Source organism: Rutidosis leptorrhynchoides, chromosome 5 (assembly GCF_046630445.1).
Source record: "Rutidosis leptorrhynchoides isolate AG116_Rl617_1_P2 chromosome 5, CSIRO_AGI_Rlap_v1, whole genome shotgun sequence".
NCBI lineage: Eukaryota > Viridiplantae > Streptophyta > Magnoliopsida > Asterales > Asteraceae > Rutidosis > Rutidosis leptorrhynchoides.
In genome coordinates, this window is record NC_092337.1 from 433,754,008 (window position 1) to 433,768,030 (window position 14,023).

Here is a 14,023-nt window from a genome sequence, read left to right on the forward strand (position 1 = left end):
GTTTTAATTTTTTCACGTTCGATCCACTTTCTCCTCGTGTCGAGCCATTCCTCTCTCTCATTATTTGTCAATTGCCTATTTTCCGTTATACACTCCTGAAACGACCCGTCCTAATCCATCTGGATGAAGTCTTCAATAGTTGGTCCCATTGCGAGGTTCTGACCTCTATATGCCACGAACGACTCCATGTAATATGAGCAAATGCACAGCGGAAGATTTCTTTCATACCTGAGAATAAACATGCTTTAAAGTGTCAACCAAAAGGTTGGTGAGTTCATAGGTTTATCATTAAACAATAAAATTCATCATTTTGATAGACCACAAGATTTAAATGCTGCATGGTACAAATAGGCCCGAATCCTATACCCAACTGTAATGTACATGCGATATCTTTTAAATACAGTACACCTTTCTCGTGTACGAAATCATCTTTCATAAATCTTAGTAACCGTGCACATATCTTGTGCACAAAAATAACATACACATATCCTGTGTATAAAATCATTCTCTCGATATATAACATTCACATAAACTGGTGGCAATTATCATGTCCACATAATTCAATGGTGGCAATTATCATGTCCATATAATTTAATGGTGGCAATTATCATGTCCACATAATTCATTGGTGGCAATTATCATGTCCACATAATTCAATAATAATCTGCAGAACTTCTGTCTGCATAATAATTCATTCGAGGAATGTTTTTCTTGTGTCTATCTCGTCAAACATTTATAAAAGCATTTCATGTATTCGCAGTTCAAAATATATTTCAAAAGCATTTAATAAAGCAGTTGTAAGAGTAGCGCATGTATTATCAGCCCAAAAACGTAAAGAGTAAAATGGAGCAAATGAAACTCACCATACTGTATTTTGTAGTAAAAATACATATAACGACATTGAACAAGTATAGGGTTGGCCTCGGATTCACGAATCTATATTATTTATATATATATATATATATATATATATATATATATATATATATATATATATATATATATATATTAACACATATGATTGTAATCGAACGAATTTATATTATTAGTAATATACTTGTTATTTTAATAAATAATATGTTATATGTTTTAAATATAGTGTTATGTACTAATTGTTATTTGGTAAAATAATACTAATACTAATAATTAAAAAGTTGTAGTTTCTTTATAATGATAATAATAATGATATCAATAGTGTCAATTCAAATAAAAATAATAATGATAGTTATAATAATAAAAATGATAATTTTTATAAAAAATGATATGATAATAATAATAATGATAATAATAATAATAATAATAATAATAATAATAATAATAATAATAATAATAATAATAATAATGATACTTTTAATTTTAATAAAAAGATAAGTTTAATAATAATGATAAATCTAATATTAGCCTTAATGATAATACTACTAATTTTAATGATAAGAGTCATTATGATAATCATAATAAGGATAATATTATTCATAATAATAATGATAATATTAATAATTAGTAATAATAATAATAATAATAAATAACAATAACAATAATAATAATAATAATAATAAAATAATAATAATAATAATAATAATAATAATAATAATAATAATAATAATAATAATAATAATAATAATAATAATAATAATAATAATAATAATAATAATAATAATAATAAGAGTAATATTAATAACTACCTCACTAGAGGAAGCTCCAAAAAGAATAACTGCCTATGCCCAGGCTCGAACCCACGACCTCACGCTAAAGCACTAAGACCTCAAACTATGCCACCATTTCTGTTTTTCTGTTAAGATATCACACTCTAATATACATTACCCGTTACTATATAGTTTCCCTTTTTCTTCATCATTTCACTTGGCCCAACAGCAGCTTTCGGCCCAACAGCAGCCCAGTCGAATAAAACGAATTTTATGGCTGTCCTGACTTAGAATCGAACCTGAGACCTCTCTGAAATACACACACGCCTCAGACCATCTGATCTATCTCACATTTCTGTTTCTAAATTCGTAACTAAGTTTTATTTAATCGAATTTGTTTCTTCTCCTTCTTAAATAAAACTCAGAACTATTCTTCCTCATCAAATCATTACTATCATAATCCTATTCGAATGATCGCTATTCATGTATCATCTTTAATATTTTAACCTTCTTAACATAATCATCATCTTGTCTTGATCATAATCGAACATCACCACCATCCATTCATTTTCGCTTTAAACTATCATCATCAACCTAAACACGTATCATCGTATCAACATCATCTTCCTCAATTTAAACAGAAAAATATACACTACCTTAGAGAACATGGTATCTTGCAGTTGTTATAATTCAATATGGTTAATGGACTGCAGCAGTCCACTTAATGTGGTAGCCCAATACTTTTACTTCTTGGTCCGTATAATAGAGAACCAAAGGTGCCAAAGTGGATAAAAATTCGTGGCCCAATAGTGCAAGTATATACACGGAACAATTAAAGGATATGCTAGAAGCTTAAGCCATCGTTTTAATTAATCACAAGTGGGGTTATTTTGGGTTGATAATGGTCGGCCATAAAGAAATAAAGACACCCCTTTTGCTGTTAAAAATTGACATCATATAATGAAGACATCTGGTTCCAATATATAATAATTATGGTGGTTATTCAATGGTTTGTTGGATATCGAAAAGAAACACAAAGAGGTACAGCAGGTTTACGTTGTTCAATGGTGATAGTGTTCGTGGTGGTGATAATTTTAATGAAGGTTAGGGTAATGGTTATGTTAATCGTAACAGTAAACAATAACCTAACCGTAGCAAGTAATAATGATAACGAGATGGTGGTATTGTGATGGGTTGGATAGAAAAACAACAGTATAAGCTGCTGTCTCGAACAGCAAACAGATAACAAATCAAGTAACAGTTATTTGCGAAGCAGATGGGTTGATGGTAACTGTTTGAAAGGTTGATCGAAGAAGAAACAGAAGGATACAATAATTGTGGTTGTTTTCAGTTGGTTTTCAAAGTGAAACAGAAACATACACGCACAGAATCACAACGTGTAGGTGATGGTGTCTCAAAAGGGTTTGAGGTGGTTGTGATTGGGACGGTTTAATGGTGACTTGGTGGTGGATTGGGTCGACTGTTTTGGACAGATAACGGATACAAAAACAGCTGTAGCCGCAGGTATGTGGTGGTGCTCGAGCTGAAAAAGAAAATAGAAGTGATATAGAGAGAGAATGAGAGAGTTAGAGAGATGGTGTGGTATAATGGGTGTTTGACAGGATTTATTCGTTCAGGAAGAAGACAAATAAAAAAAATAAACGTCCAAAGTGAAATACAATTGATTCTGGCTTGTATTGAAAGTGGAATTTGATCTTTTAGATTTAGCAGACAAGTAAACAAAAAATGATAGTAACCTTCAACTGAATTTGGAATATGCTGGGAATCAAGTTCATAAGAAGAAAACAAAAAGTAGAAATAAGAAATATAGAAAGTAGATAGTGACCTTCAACTGAATTCGATTTCTGTCTACAATCTTATATATAATCAATATTATTAATTAATAATTAATTATAATAATACTAATAATATTATTAGTAATAATAAAAATACAATTAGTAATAATGATAATAATGATAATAATATCAAAATAATAATACTTATAATAGGAATAATGATAAAAGCAATAAAAATATGTTATTAATAATTTTAAATAAAAAGATAGTTTTTAATATTCGTAATCATGATAATAACTAAAATTATAATTTTACTTCTAATCATGATATTAATAATGATAACAATAATATTATTAAATATAACAAATTAAATATATCAAATTTCATATTATATATAGTAATATTAATTGTGTACAGAATTCATATATATATATATATATATATATATATATATATATATATATATATATATATATATATATATATATATATATATATATATATATATATATATATATATATATATTTATTTATTTTAATAACATTTTATTTATTTTGTATATTACTCTACATATTTACTTCTAGTAGTTAAATTGTATTTTATTTCAAATTATATTTCAAATTAATATATACATATATGTATGTATGTATATATATATATATATATATATATATATATATATATATATATATATATATATATATATATATATATATATATATATATATATATATATCTGTTTACAAATAGTGGTTCGTGAATCGTCGGGAATAGTCAAAATTAAATGAATATATGAAACAGTTCAAAATTTTTGTGACTCAACATTACAGACTTTGCTTATCGTGTCGGAAACATATAAAGATTAAGTTTAAATTTGGTCAGAAATTCCCGGGTCGTCACAGTACCTACCTGTTAAATAGATATAAAATACACATGTATTCTCAGCCCAAAAATATATATAAAAAGGGAGCTATGAAAACTCACGTATCAATATTGTGGTTCAATATTGCAGGAAAAGTATGCAGACGCAACGAAAATGATAAATGCAAGGTTGACCTTTGATTCACGAACAATACCCCCGATCAATACCCATAACCTCCTTTTTTAATACCCATGAATTCCTTAGCTTTAACCCATTTGAAAAATCCATTTTGAAATCACTTGAACATAACCCCGTCGTAGTATTTTATGTATATTACTAATACTAATATTAATGATGCTACTTAATAATAATACTAATATTAATATTAAGAGTAATAATAATAAAAATAATAATAAGAATTTAGTGCTACGGAGTAATATATCTATATCTATCTATGTGAATGAATTGAACCAGAAACATAATCATTCCATATATATAGTATAAATATAATAATTTAATAATATTGAAATAAAATATAATATTATAATATTATAATAAAGTAATAATATAATAATATTAAAATAATATAATAATAAAAGGAATCAAATGTGTGAATTAGAATTCAATAATATCTGCCGACAGTTTTCACGGACCGGTATTTCGTACTCTTGTTGCTAATAATTGACGGGTAAAAGTATGAGTAAAAATTCCATTTTTTATATTTGAATACATATATATCTGTTTTGGTCTTAAGCTTTATGAAATTAGTTGTAAAAAGGTTCATTTATAAAGTTTATAAGCGTAATATGTGTTTTCCTAGTTTTTGACTGGACAAAGATATATAATGTAATACAAATTTTAATATAATAATATAATAAAGATAATAATATAATAATATTAAAATAAAATATAATAATATAATAATAAATTTAGAATCAAGTTTGAATCGTAAACTTTTAAAAAGTCGTATTTATTAAATACTTTAGGGGTATATTATGTAACTTATAATTAATAATTTCTATCATGTCACTTTCATGTGAATAGTAAATTAATTAATTTCATTTCATTTACTATTCATATGAATAGTAAATGAATTAATTTCGATTCAACTATTTAAGCTACACGATGTTGTACGTTGTGCTTTACAAATTGTACATTTTTAATTTAACTTCGTTTCTTAAAAAAAATTATATCATAAAAATAAAACGACTTAATGCGTAAAAATTTTAATTTGAAATAGCACCGTTTAATAGTAAATTTTTATCATTTCATATATAAATCATGACGGGTTCGAGTTTTAAATTATAGGTTGTTCGTGAATCGTAGGGTAAAGTCCAATGGTTAATTAAATGTATGAAAAAAATATTTTAATGCAGCACATCAATTTGCTTATCTTGTCGGAATTATCATAGTTTAAATTTGACCGAAATTTCTGGGTCATGACATTCACCAACTTTGCAATTAACTCTCCGGGCCATTCGGACAACTTCCTCTTTCAATACACCTATCCCAAAAATATGGCTCTTGTGAAAGTTACTTTTAAGGCCCGACACCCTTTCGAAACAATTAAGGAGTTTTATTAAGTTACAAAAGTTATCTCTCCCCCATTCCCCTAAAAAAACCGTATCATCCGCGTATTGAAGGTGAGAGATTAAAATCTTATCTGAGCTGATCTCAATGCCTTTAAATAGCCCACTATCGATTGCTTTCTTGGTTAGTAGGTTTAATCCTTCGGTTGCAATAATGAATAGAAAGGGCGATAATGGGTCGCCTTGTCTCACTCCTCTCTCAAGATTAAACTCTTGAGTGGGAGATCCATTAACTAGGATGGATACGGATGCCGACTTGAAGCAAGCAAGCATCCATTTCCTCCACTTCTCTCCGAAACCCATTTTTTTCATTATCTCCAAAAGAAATTCCCAATTTAGGCTATCAAAGGCCTTCTCGAAGTCTACTTTGAACATAAGGCTTTTCTTCTTGTTTTTCTTGAAAAATTCAATTGCCTCATTCACGATGAGTGCACCATCTAGGATATATCTACCTTTTATGAACGCACTTTGCTCGTCACCAATAAGGTTGGGGATGACTTTTCTAATTCGGATGGATAGAACTTTCGCAAGGATTTTGTAATAACTCCCTATCAAGCTTATTGGTCGGTAATCATTAAGATTTAGTGGGTCGGTTTTCTTTGGAACCAACGTAACGAAGGAGGTGTTGCAACCGTTGGAGATTTCGCACTTATCCCAAAACCAAATTAGAGCTCTCACAATGTCGTGCTTGATTAGATCCCAATGGAGTTTGAAGAACTTGAATTTGAAGCCGTCCGGTCCCGGGGCTTTCGAGCTATCACATTTTGCTTCTAAAACTTCATTCTCGCTGAACATGCCTTCTAAAGCTTCATTCTGGTCTGATGTAATCTGATTGGCAGCCTGAACATTCATGTTGTTCGACAGTTTCATTCTATTACAAGCACTCTGGTTTTTGAAGAATGACATGTAGTAATTTGTTACTGCTTGTTTAATGTCGGTTGGATCCTCATTCCACACTCCGTTTATAAAAAGACCGCGAATGTTTCGTTTTGTATTTCTTCTTTTCATAACCGAATGAAAGTAACTGGTGTTCTCATCTCCTTCGGTAATCCATTTAGCTCTCGATTTTTGTCTCAGCATGTTTGTTTTAATTTTTTCACGTTCGATCCACTTTCTCCTCGTGTCGAGCCATTCCTCTCTCTCATTATTTGTCAATTGCCTATTTTCCGTTATACACTCCTGAAACGACCCGTCCTAATCCATCTGGATGAAGTCTTCAATAGTTGGTCCCATTGCGAGGTTCTGACCTCTATATACCACGAACGACTCCATGTAATATGAGCAAATGCACAGCGGAAGATTTCTTTCATACCTGAGAATAAACATGCTTTAAAGTGTCAACCAAAAGGTTGGTGAGTTCATAGGTTTATCATAAAACAATAAAATTCATCATTTTGATAGACCACAAGATTTAAATGCTGCATGGTACAAATAGGCCCGAATCCTATACCCACCTGTAATGTACATGCGATATCTTTTAAATACAGTACACCTTTCTCGTGTACGAAATCATCTTTCATAAATCTTAGTAACCGTGCACATATCTTGTGCACAAAAATAACATACACATATCCTGTGTATAAAATCATTCTCTCGATATATAACATTCACATAAACTGGTGGCAATTATCATGTCCACATAATTCAATGGTGGCAATTATCATGTCCATATAATTTAATGGTGGCAATTATCATGTCCACATAATTCATTGGTGGCAATTATCATGTCCACATAATTCAATAATAATCTGCAGAACTTCTGTCTGCATAATAATTCATTCGAGGAATGTTTTGCTTGTGTCTATCTCGTCAAACATTTATAAAAGCATTTCATGTATTCGCAGTTCAAAATATATTTCAAAAGCATTTAATAAAGCAGTTGTAAGAGTAGCGCATGTATTCTCAGCCCAAAAACGTAAAGAGTAAAAGGGAGCAAATGAAACTCACCATACTGTATTTTGTAGTAAAAATACATATAACGACATTGAACAAGTATAGGGTTGGCCTCGGATTCACGAACCTATATTATTTATATATATATATACATATATATATATATATATATATATATATATATATATATATATATATATATATATATATATATATATATATATATATATATATATATATATATATATATTAACACATATGATTGTAATCGAACGAATTTATATTATTAGTAATATACTTGTTATTTTAATAAATAATATGTTATATGTTTTAAATATAGTGTTATGTACTAATTGTTATTTGGTAAAATAATACTAATACTAATAATTAAAAAGTTGTAGTTTCTTTATAATGATAATAATAATGATATCAATAGTGTCAATTCAAATAAAAATAATAATGATAGTTATAATAATAAAAATGATAATTTTTATAAAAAATGATATGATAATAATAATAATGATAATAATAATAATAATAATAATAATAATAATAATAATAATAATAATAATAATAATAATAATAATGATACTTTTAATTTTAATAAAAAGATAAGTTTAATAATAATGATAAATCTAATATTAGCCTTAATGATAATACTACTAATTTTAATGATAAGAGTCATTATGATAATCATAATAAGGATAATATTATTCATAATAATAATGATAATATTAATAATTAGTAATAATAATAATAATAATAAATAACAATAACAACAACAATAATAATAATAATAATAATAATAATAATAATAATAATAATAATAATAATAATAATAATAATAATAATAATAATAATAATAATAATAATAATAATAATAATAATATTAATAACTACCTCACTAGAGGAAGCTCCAAAAAGAATAACTGCCTATGCCCAGGCTCGAACCCACGACCTCACGCTAAAGCACTAAGACCTCAAACTATGCCACCATTTCTGTTTTTCTGTTAAGATATCACACTCTAATATACATTACCCGTTACTATATAGTTTCCCTTTTTCTTCATCATTTCACTTGGCCCAACAGCAGCTTTCGGCCCAACAGCAGCCCAGTCGAATAAAACGAATTTTATGGCTGTCCTGACTTAGAATCGAACCTGAGACCTCTCTGAAATACACACACGCCTCAGACCATCTGATCTATCTCACATTTCTGTTTCTAAATTCGTAACTAAGTTTTATTTAATCGAATTTGTTTCTTCTCCTTCTTAAATAAAACTCAGAACTATTCTTCCTCATCAAATCATTACTATCATAATCCTATTCGAATGATCGCTATTCATGTATCATCTTTAATATTTTAACCTTCTTAACATAATCATCATCTTGTCTTGATCATAATCGAACATCACCACCATCCATTCATTTTCACTTTAAACTATCATCATCAACCTAAACACGTATCATCGTATCAACATCATCTTCCTCAATTTAAACAGAAAAATATACACTACCTTAGAGAACATGGTATCTTGCAGTTGTTATAATTCAATATGGTTAATGGACTGCAGCAGTCCACTTAATGTGGTAGCCCAATACTTTTACTTCTTGGTCCGTATAATAGAGAACCAAAGGTGCCAAAGTGGATAAAAATTCGTGGCCCAATAGTGCAAGTATATACACGGAACAATTAAAGGATATGCTAGAAGCTTAAGCCATCGTTTTAATTAATCACAAGTGGGGTTATTTTGGGTTGATAATGGTCGGCCATAAAGAAATAAAGACACCCCTTTTGCTGTTAAAAATCGACATCATATAATGAAGACATCTGGTTCCAATATATAATAATTATGGTGGTTATTCAATGGTTTGTTGGATATCGAAAAGAAACACAAAGAGGTACAGCAGGTTTACGTTGTTCAATGGTGATAGTGTTCGTGGTGGTGATAATTTTAATGAAGGTTAGGGTAATGGTTATGTTAATCGTAACAGTAAACAATAACCTAACCGTAGCAAGTAATAATGATAACGAGATGGTGGTATTGTGATGGGTTGGATAGAAAAACAACAGTATAAGCTGCTGTCTCGAACAGCAAACAGATAACAAATCAAGTAACAGCTATTTGCGAAGCAGATGGGTTGATGGTAACTGTTTGAAAGGTTGATCGAAGAAGAAACAGAAGGATACAATAATTGTGGTTGTTTTCAGTTGGTTTTCAAAGTGAAACAGAAACGTACACGCACAGAATCACAACGTGTAGGTGATGATGTCTCAAAAGGGTTTGAGGTGGTTGTGATTGGGACGGTTTAATGGTGACTTGGTGGTGGATTGGGTCGACTGTTTTGGACAGATAACGGATACAAAAACAGCTGTAGCCGCAGGTATGTGGTGGTGCTCGAGCTGAAACAGAAAATAGAAGTGATATAGAGAGAGAATGAGAGAGTTAGAGAGATGGTGTGGTATAATGGGTGTTTGACAGGATTTATTCGTTCAGGAAGAAGACAAATAAAAAAAATAAAAGTCCAAAGTGAAATACAATTGATTCTGGCTTGTATTGAAAGTGGAATTCGATCTTTTAGATTTAGCAGACAAGTAAACAAAAAATGATAGTAACCTTCAACTGAATTTGGAATCTGCTGGGAATCAAGTTCATAAGAAGAAAACAAAAAGTAGAAATAAGAAATATAGAAAGTAGATAGTGACCTTCAACTGAATTCGATTTCTGTCTACAATCTTATATGTAATCAATATTATTAATTAATAATTAATTATAATAATACTAATAATATTATTAGTAATAATAAAAATACAATTAGTAATAATGATAATAATGATAATAATATCAAAATAATAATACTTATAATAGGAATAATGATAAAAGCAATAAAAATATGTTATTAATAATTTTAAATAAAAAGATAGTTTTTAATATTCGTAATCATGATAATAACTAAAATTATAATTTTACTTCTAATCATGATATTAATAATGATAACAATAATATTATTAAATATAACAAATTAAATATATCAAATTTCATATTATATATAGTAATATTAATTGTGTACAGAATTCATATATATATATATATATATATATATATATATATATATATATATATATATATATATATATATATATATATATATATTTTAATAACATTTTATTTATTTTGTATATTACTCTACATATTTACTTCTAGTAGTTAAATTGTATTTTATTTCAAATTATATTTCAAATTAATATATACATATATGTATATATATATATATATATATATGTTTACAAATAGTGGTTCGTGAATCGTCGGGAATAGTCAAAATTAAATGAATATATGAAACAGTTCAAAATTTTTGTGACTCAACATTACAGACTTTGCTTATCGTGTCGGAAACATATAAAGATTAAGTTTAAATTTGGTCAAAAATTCCCGGGTCGTCACAGTACCTACCTGTTAAAGAAATTTCGTCCTGAAATTTGATTGGGGTCGTCATAACTAACAATAAGAATGTTTTCATGACGAATAGAGTTTTATCATTATTGAATAATATAGATAAAACGATTTAATCACTCGAAGCGTACGAATGAAGTTATCACTAAATAGTAAAATGAGATAGACAAGTTTCATCATAACTTTTCACTAGTCATGGTTGAATTCCGGAATTCAAGGGATTTAAAGATAATCTTCAAAATCTAAAAGATTTGATTCTTCGGCAAGTAAGGAAATTAAAATCTCTATAATTAAATACGGTGATCTGCCTCGATTACCCTGTCTGATATTTCCATTATAAATTAAACTCTTCCGTTCTATTATTCTCACCATTCTTATATTTTCTTTCTTAGTTCATACATCCAAAAGATTGTGAAAATGCTTAATTCCGTTCTAATCCTTGATATTTTTCCTAATTATCATTTCTGTCATCCTTCTTTTCAATCATCCACCAGAAAATCTGTTTACTTCTATTATTACCTTGAGATGATACTATTCTTAATTCTACCGTGTCTTTATATTGCTATGCGTATTAATATCCACGGTTTGTAATCTCCGTGTTGTTATTGGGCTTTATATTTTTCTCTTATATTTTGGAGCTCTTTTGCATTTTTATTCTCTTCTCAACCTCTAGTAAAGCGAGTAATTGTCTAGAATTCGTAAGTATGGAGTTTCGAATGAACTTAATGTTCTAAACGAGAAAGAACGTAATAACACGATTTGATTTGTCAAATTACCAGAATCACTGAGAATAGAACTATCAAGAATATATTTTATTGATATGTTCAGAAGTTAATCAGAATGAAAGAGTTATGTAACATGACACATGATGACGTTATAATCTGTGAATCATCATGTTCCATTTAGAAACTCAGCATGACTTACTGTAATATAATCACGTTGATCAAGTGTCATTTTATTATACTAAATCATGCATCAGTTCCCAACATTACTTCAATAACATTCATATTTTAAGCTCGAAAGTTTACAGAATATAGAAACTAACAGTTTCTATATGATGTAACACTGATAGCACGAAGAGATTAATGATTTCAGATAAGAATAATTATGAAAATATCTTCAGAATTATGGAGGATATTTATAATGAAAGATATGATGATATCTTGGAATTTCTAAGTTCGATGGTTGATGAAGGAAAATTTTCCGCAAGATTTTAACATGACTTCGGAGCAAGATATTCTCTAAAGATTTCAACGGATCCAGAATTACCTGGATTCTTTGAATATAGGGTATGGTCCTTTTATTTGTCCTTGGTCTCTTTCGTGGTTAGCTAAATATGTTTTCCAGTTCCAACTTTTCTGAGCTTTTCCAACATACTATTCTTTGTCATCAAATTTCTGATGATTAAGGTCGTTTACGGTTGTCTATGGTTTCTACTGCTTCATTCAGCTTTTTCAACATTCAGAGTATTGATTTGTAGACTGAGTGCTTTTCAGAATTTCATAATGAAAGATCATAATTCTAAGAGATAAACGTTATACATATAACTGTTGATATAGATATGCTGTGAGTTTTCAAAGTACTGATTGCTGATTCCCAGTAATTGGTATGTCAATTCTCGTTACATGATGCGGATGAGTATATGATAGGGTTTCAATGAATCTATATAATGATTTATCAGAGAGATTTAAGTCAAGGAGTAACGAGGTTGTTGGTACGTCTGCTGGTAATATGGTGGAATATAAATGGTTCCCCGGTAACAATAAAAGAGCACGCATATATATATCAAGGTTATAATAGGGTTGTTTCGAATAAAACGTCGAAGTTGACTTGCTGGAGTTATGACAAATTTGGCTAATTTGGTAAAGACTTGTAATGTTATTTTCGGTAATAATAACGCTAAAGGAATTAACACAGCTACGTGTTAAACGTTTACACAGGTTCCGAGTGTTTTCAGGTGCATAACTATATGCATCAATATCTTCTTCCGTAGATGGAGTGCGGTTGATTCATCCTATCGATTGAAGTGTTTTCAAGAATTATGAAAGGTTTGAATTGCAGATTGTAATCGTTAAGATACAAATGAGGTTTAAGATGAAATCAAGTGGCAAACTTGAAGAATTGTTTAGTTTCATATGTTATAATCAATATTTTAATTCTTTTTTTTAATTGTCCAATATTATTAGTCCACAGTTACCAGTCCAATAATTCATATATAATTTAATATATAATATTCGAATTAATTAATACGTATCGTGACCCGTGTACATGTCTCAGACTCGATCACAACTTAAACTATATATATTATTGTAGAATCAACTTCAACCCTGTATAGAGAACTCGATCATTACTGCATATAGAGTGTCTATGGTTATTCCAAATAATATATATAGATGCGTCGATATGATATGTCAAAACCTTATATACGCGTCCCGATATTTAAATTGCGTAAAATAAATAACAGGAATTAAATGAAGATAAATTAAATTGCGATAATTAAATTGCGATAAATAAACTGCGATAAGTAAAAGGTAATACGGAATTAACAGTTAGCTAGGATTTCGTTAGCGTGGATTCTTAACAAAATTTCTCATGGTTAATTTGTGTGTTTCTAACAAATTTTATTTTGTCCAACGTTTTCTTCATTATGCCACTTGTTGGATTCTGATAGATCAAAATCCCAAAATGAAATTTGAATGAAAATGGTTATTCTGTGGTGAACGAATATGTATGTCTGTGGATGTAAGTAGGATAGTAAATGACTGTTGAATTAGATTCGAAGAA